Below are 7,650 nucleotides of genomic sequence, written 5' to 3' on the forward strand. Positions count from 1 at the left end.
GTAATTTGTGCATTTAGTGTTCGTTTGAAGCAACGTGCTCAGTCAAAACCTAAAGAAGGGTGCTGAACAACTAATCCGAAGTTTCAGTTCAGCTGAAAGCATTCTAGAATCTCGATAAAATCAAAAGTTGTTGAATCACATAGGTGTATAGCCAGCGGGGAGTGGGGGGAAGGGGATATTTACCCCCCAATATTTTGTAAAGACTGCCTTTTTCCATTCAAATGCCCTTTCTTTGTCAACAGGCTTACCCCCCCCCCCCCCCAAGTAATTTATAAAGAGTGCCTTTTTTTTACGAAGTGCCCTTTTTTTTTAACAAGTGCCCTTTTTCAAAAAAGGAGTGGTGCCTTTTGTATGGCATCTGCCGTTTTGGTAGTCTATGTGATGCCCGAACAGATTTGCTGATTAATTAGGCAAGACTCCGCCTCTTGACTTCCTAGATTGTGACCAATCAGCAGGTGCTTTCTATAGGCCTATCGGCAACCTCGTCCCCAGTGCTTACTTTATTTCCAACCGCGTTTCCAATAGTAAACCCTGGATAGGAAACTTTCTTACTGTATCCTGATTGGATACCGCAATTGGCTAGTAATGAATTTTTATCGTGTACTTGGTGCTATATTATTCACAACGTGCAGTACGTGTTTTCGCGATCATTCATCCACGCCTTCTCGAAAATACTAATTTCCTTTCCAGTTTGTTCATATTAAAATGAAATGTGATACTGCATGTTGTCTCGATAAGATCGTAACAAATAAAAAAATCGTGTTGTCGTAACTCACGCCGTGCTCGTGCTGCGACGAATTGACTCTGTTTTTACCCCAGACACCGCATACAAAAACAGACGCTAATGTAAAGCATATCCAAGGCACCACACTATTCCTCATTTGCATACGTGTGCAAAAATCTTGCACATGCAAATGATCCAATACCAGGGTGAGAGAGCAGGTAGTGATGGGCGCGTACTGTTCGACACCCTGGGGACGAGGTTGGCCTATCGGGTCTTCGGTCATTCGTCATTCAATTTTTGGATAGCTGCAAATGATGGACTATAGCTTTAAACCTTTCTGCGTGACCGCGATCGCTCTACTAAATTATTCTTAGGCATGCGCAGTACGTAATTAAGCAGACTGGTGATGGTCATGCGGGAGGGTTTAACCAATAACACGTACAGAATCCAGATTTTACAGGAGTCCCATTTTCATATAAAACAACACGAAATTCTCAAATTACAAAAGATGGACTTTACCTTTAACCAATAACGGGGAACATAATCCAGTTTTTATAGGAGACGCGTTTTCATATGACACCGTATTGTTTTGCTCGGCTTTTCATTGGATAAGAGCACAGCGGTTGAACCGCGTGTTAAACGAAAGAATGTGTGTCCACGAGTCGAGTAGCTGCATGGTATTGGTATCTGGTGGGCGAAGATCTTTGGTGATGGTTGTGGTACATATTGCGTGCATGGTCCTGACCTCGCAGCACTAAGACAATTACTCTTTGCAAAAAACGGGGGAATTTCACCTTCCACATGACCGTAAGTTAACTTAGTGTACCATCATCTTAATTCTGGAACTGCACTGGATGTTTTGGGCCAAATTTAGAGATGCCAAGGTCACCCAAATTTAGCCCAGGACGTGTCAGCGCTTGAACTTTGGTATCCTCTAGCTGGAGTTACCTAGCCCCATAAATGTGGCCCATTTACTGGACTGCCTCCGTAAACATAGGCCACACATCCACATGTACAAAAAACGTGTCGACTTAGCCAAATTTTGATTTTCACATTTAGGCTTACTTTTTACGTTTTTTTTGCTTTAGAAGCATTCTCACCCTCTATATAGGCTGATCAGAAAGTGCTGCCTTTTTCAGATGTTCATTTTTCGTGAAATTTCCAGATACATTTGCACACGTTTGCGTATCAAAATTTCAACATGAAATTCACAAAAAGTAAACATCTGAAAAAAGCAGCACTTTCTGATTAGCCTATATAGAGGGTGAGAATGCTTCTAAAGCAAAAAAAATCTACAAAGTAAGCCTAAATGTGAAAATCAAAATTTGGCAAAGTCGACACGTTTTTTGTACATGTGGATGTGTGGCCTATGTTTACGGAGGCAGTCCAGTGAATAGGCCACATTTATGGGGCTAGAGTTACCCAGCCCTAAATTTTATCATTGGGTTGTCATGTAGGGCTGGAGCTAATTTTTCACGTAACCGAGCAGCGTAGACATTGGTAGGTAGGTAGGTATAGATAAAAGCATTCAAAATCTGAAGTGATGTCATCATGACGTCATCGTCTGATTTTTTATGAATTTTTCAAATTTTAATATTTTCTTCAAATTTTGCAAAAATTGTATAAAATACGATCCGATCGACTTCAAACCTGGCACACACTTAGACCACCATCTGAAGATTCAGGTCGAATCATGACGGCATCATGACGTCATCACGTGTCACTTGACATCATCCTAAAACTGCATAGTTTAAGTCACTATATCTAGAGAATCTGAGGTCCGATTGGGTTCAATCTCGGTATGCAGATATTCCAGGAAGTGTTATAGACACAAATTGCAGTGACGTCACGATGACGTCATCATGTGATTTTATATGAATTATTCAATTTTTGGACCTTTTACTCATATCTCATCGCTGGAAAGTGGTTAATTCGAAATTCTTTTTGGCAAAAGGTTTATTAGGTCGTAGATAGATACAGGAAATTTCAAAAAATGTGTGACGTCATCATGACGCAATGAAAAATGTTTTTTTTATTTTTTACATAGGATCGACACTTTTTGTATAGAATACGCATGTACATGCTCATTCGACCTGGATGAAACTCCTATGCGGCAGTCATTAATAAAACGGTCGAAACAGCTCGGTGTTTGTCCACAAACACATTTCTAGTTTTCTCATTTTTTCTTTTTCCACTTTTTTTCCCATAGGATAACACGTGTTTTCGTTCTACAAGTCACTTTTGGACTTTTTTTCAAATCCGATCGACTTCAAACCTGGCACACACTTAGACCACCATCTGAAGATGTATGCCGAAACTTTTCATCATCATGACGTCATCACGTGTCACGTGACGTCATCCTAAAAGAGCATTCTTTAAGGCCCTATATCTACAGAACCGGAAGTCCGATTTGGTTCAAACTTGGTATGCAAGTATTCCGGGACGTGTTATAGACGAAAATTACAGTGACGTCATTATGATGTCATCGTGTGATTTAATATAAATTATTCAATTTTTGGACCTTTTACTCATATCTCATAAACGGAATGTGGTAAATTCGAAATTCTTTTTGTAACAGGTTTGTTAGGTCATAGATAGATGCACAAAATTTCGTAAAATGTGTGACTTCATCATGACGTCATCAAAAACGTGATTTTTTGATTAACATATAAGGGTATGTCTGATCGTTATGAAACTTGGTGGGTAGGTAGGTATAGATAACAGCATTCCAAATCTGAAGTGACGTCATCATGACGTCATCATCTGATTTTTTTATGAATTTTTTAACTTTTAATATTTTCTTCAAATTTTGCAAAAATTATATAAAATACGGTCCGATCAACTTCAAACCTGGCACACACTTTAAACAACCATCTGAAGATGTATGCCGAATCATGACGTCATCATGACGTCATCACGTGTTACATGATGCATCCTAAAAGTGCATACTTTAAGGCCCTATATCTACAGAACCGGAAGTCCAATTGGGTTCAAACAGTGCCCTAGTGGATAGCAGAATGAATATGGATCGAAAGATCTGCGGTTTGAACCCGCGTCCATTTTCATCAAATATTTTTGTTGGTTGGGATGAGTTTATTAAAGGGAAAACACTACGAGAACCTAAGTGTCTTCCATCCACACAGCGTGATAAATATTCATGTTCTAACATAAGGGTGCGTGATGTCATTGGTTAAAATAGGATGTACGCTGCAAAAAATAAAATACGCAGGCTGGAAGAAAAAACAGTCTGGTTCCTTTTTGTACAAAAAACATTATCATTCAATACTATTATTGGATACAGGGAACATGACTGAAATGGTGGCACTATGATAAAGGTCTATTGTGCATTTTTTTTTTCAATGTGGAGAAAAAAATCAATGTAGAAATCGTTGACACCAAAAAATTTTTTTTTAAATGAGATAATTACACTTTGTAACAATCCAGATGCCCACAGTAGAAAAAAGAATACCTGTTTTGTTAAAATCTGATAAAAGTCTTTGGGAGAAGTTTAAAAAAAATGTTTTAAAAAAGATTATAATTGTTGACGAGAACAGACCATCTCTGAATCTCGCTCGATTGTCAAACTCAGGCCCCAAGAAGATGCAAGAAGATGATCCCGCATCCACCACCATTCTTCGCCTGCAACAGGAAAACAGCGACCTGCTGCAGAGCAATATCAAGCTGCAGAGCCAGCTGTACGACACCAGGGGCGAACTGGCCAAGGCCAAGGTGCGGTAAATGCAATGAACAGAGTAATTGGTGACAGATGGAATGTTTCTTGTGGAATGGAACAGTCCATCTGTCACCTCCAGTGCATTCAATTACTTCTCCCGCACTTACTCATGCAAGCGCGACAGCGTTAGATTTACCTCTCACATGACTTGTCGTGCTTAGTCAAGCCTGGCCCAAGTAACCGACTTGCCGAGCCGGTTACTTGGGTAAATATCCCATAAGGCCATGCAACGTCCTGCGGGCGCCTCATCAGGCCGTGTCCAAAAACGGGCTTGCATGGAGCATAGAGCTACAAACACTATATAGCTCTATGTGTCCCCGCGTATTTTCACTGGGCATGGACGTGCTCTACAGTTAATTGATTCGAATGTAGCGTGGGAAAACTGTTGCAACCTGACGCCACTTCTGCAATTGTGTAAAAAGTCTATGGAGAGTCAAAAATTTTTCCTCACAAAATTGGAAATATTTCTCAGTCCCAGATTCATGTCTTATCATTTTTGCAATGAATGACCTTCATTGAGAGGATATATGAAGAAGATTTAATGGGGGGGGGCAAAAATGTCCCTACCCCCCACTAAAACCATGAAAAATGATAAATCGAGAAAATGTTGAGAAAAACATGAATTTTTTGGAAAATATGTTTTGCCGCCCTCGAGAAAAAATCCTGGCGATGCCCATATTTCCAGCTCTTGAACGAAACTTTATCCGAAACCGTTTATTTAGCTTCACTGCGCGTGTCTGTCATTACGCGAGGAGCCAGGCGCGAGTAAACTGGGGGAAGTAATCGAACGCACTCCTCATAAAATCATTCTTACCATTGCACTCATAAAAAATCTTTCTTTGTTTTTTTTGTATTCCAACAGCTGAACTACGAGCAGTCACTTGTTCCATTCCACCCGGCTTCGCCTTGTGGAATGGAATATTCCGTCTGTCACCTCATGAAATTATTCTTACCATTGCACTCGTTAACATTCGTTACTTGTATTTTGGTATCCCAACAGCTTCACATCGAGCAAATCCAAAAGGAAATGGATGAGCACCAACAAAAAATGGAAACGATAAAAGAAAAAATAAACAGGTACCTTAGTGAAAAAATCGTGACAAGGTGGACAAAAGCACAATTTTTTCACCAAAGCATCTCTCTTTTCGAAGAAAAGACGGACGCAAGACATACCACTCTAATGAAAGATCTTGTTGTTCCCTTTAATTTGATACCACATTTGTTGTTGTGATGTTTGTAGTTCTGAAGATATTATCAATTTTTTTTATGTAATAGTTAGCTGATGACGTCATAATGAAGTCATACATGTACATGTCCTTCCCATCATCCAATTTTTTGCGTCCATCTTTTTTTTCGAAAATGTATACCATGGAGATACTTTGTTGAAAAAATGGTGCTTTTGTCCACCGTGTCACGATCCTTGGCATTATTATGCCCCGCCGGCGAAGCCGAAGGGGCATACTGTTTCCGCCTTGTCCGTCCGTCTGTGTGTGTGTGTGTGTGTGCGGGGGGGGGTGACTACAAATTTGTATCCTTGTGGAGACACACACACAATAGGGAACAAAACATTGTAAAGGTCTCCACAGGGCAATTTCTATAGATGAATAGGTCTCCACAAGGTTTTCACGAAATAGATATATGGGTTTTACTCAAAAAATAGGAATTTCCAAGGTGGGTTGATTTGTCGCAAATGGAAGAGTTTTAGAAAAGGGATATTAAGTCCAAATTTCAGCCAAGGAAGCTAATTCTGGTTAAAATAAGAGCATTTTGAAACTTCACTTTCAAAATTGAACACTTTACTACACGAGAACAAAGGAACGTCTCCTATACAAATTTGCGAGTGTGTGTGTGTGTGTGTGCATGTGCATACAAATGGTTCCACATTGGAATCTGGATTGTCCATGTATGTCTTGAACCTTGATACAATGTAGCTTGCTAGTATAACTTACATGTGTAAGTTTGGACCCCATAAGACAGGCCAAGGTCATTAGGATTAAAACAATAGGATTTTATTTCATTTGATTTTTTTTTAATAGTTTTTTCTTAATTTTTTTTTTTACGAAACCAGTGTATGTACATGTGGCTTGCTAGTATAACTTATAAGTTTGGACCCCACAAGACAAAGGCCAAGGTCATTAGAATTGAAACAAAAGGATTTTATTTTGTTTTATTATTTTCATTTCCCCCCCACCAAACCAATATACATGTGCAAATGTAATCACTCACTCAAATATTAGGGGCCTGTACACTGTCTATGCATGTACATGTTTTGTGTATAATCAATGTGGCTTCTTCACCTTTTTTCTTGGACAGCCATATTTTTAATTGAAACAACAGAAAACAAACACATGTACATGTACATGTATCCAAAACTTGAGACTTGCATCGTAGTACATGTACATGTTTATGCAGCTCTGTAGGTTGTTTTTAGGATTTTGAGTCACTTTAGGATCCCATAGGCCAACTGTTCGCATTATTAAAACCCAAAGAAATAATGTCGTGATGATAACTCAAGCTTATTCAAATAAGTATATATTCTTTTGATTATTTAAGAATTCTTATTTTCATGTAGACCTTGTAAATGCTCAAAGGATTACGCTAAAAGGATTTGCCTTTGAGAAAGGTCTTGCTTTAGACTGAAAATATTCTGTCGCTAAAAACAAAAATTCATTATGGGATCATAGCCTAAAGAAAACAATAACGATGTTGAACGTTCCATGTGACCCAGTTAATGTTAATAATAGAGTGGTGTTATGTGATGGAAATAGGCATGGTTGCGGGGCATTTGTGTTTTTTAACACTACTTTTCTTGTTGTCACTAAGGTACATGTCACTGGTGACGTCACAGGATCTGAAACTTTTGAAGAAGGAGAGACATCTCAAAGATTTGAAGGTGGGGTGTAGAGGGTAAGGGCATTTTCGACTGTTTGCCAGTAATTCATTTACACCACTATTTGTCCAAGCAAAGACTCTAATTCAAACAACATCGTGTAATGATGACGTCATGATGACGTCATCAGGTGTTTATTTATAGGCAATTAAATTGTGACACTTTTAATATTTAAAATGCATAAGAAGTCAACCGTACGCGTCCGCAGCATTCTGTTGCCGGCAAGTGGTAGAGTAGGTTGAGGTCTTTATTTCATTCAGTGTGCGTGCAATCACGTGACCCTTGCTTCCGGTCGAAAAAGGC

General features: G+C 39.1%; 1 long non-coding RNA gene across 2 annotated transcripts; it reads left to right on the forward strand.

Annotated features, from left to right (window-relative positions):
- Positions 1-1,347: 1,347 nt before the first annotated feature.
- On the forward strand, positions 1,348-5,547 carry LOC119746326. 2 transcript variants are annotated; one of them, XR_005273727.1, is made up of 3 exons: positions 1,348-1,531; positions 4,314-4,453; positions 5,458-5,547. It is a non-coding gene; the product is annotated as an uncharacterized LOC119746326 (long non-coding RNA). The 2 variants fall into 2 exon arrangements; XR_005273728.1 differs by lacking the exon at positions 1,348-1,531 and adding an exon at positions 2,119-2,232.
- Positions 5,548-7,650: the final 2,103 nt, after the last annotated feature.

This window comes from Patiria miniata, unplaced genomic scaffold (assembly GCF_015706575.1).
Source record: "Patiria miniata isolate m_02_andy unplaced genomic scaffold, ASM1570657v1 HiC_scaffold_7, whole genome shotgun sequence".
Taxonomy (NCBI): domain Eukaryota; kingdom Metazoa; phylum Echinodermata; class Asteroidea; order Valvatida; family Asterinidae; genus Patiria; species Patiria miniata.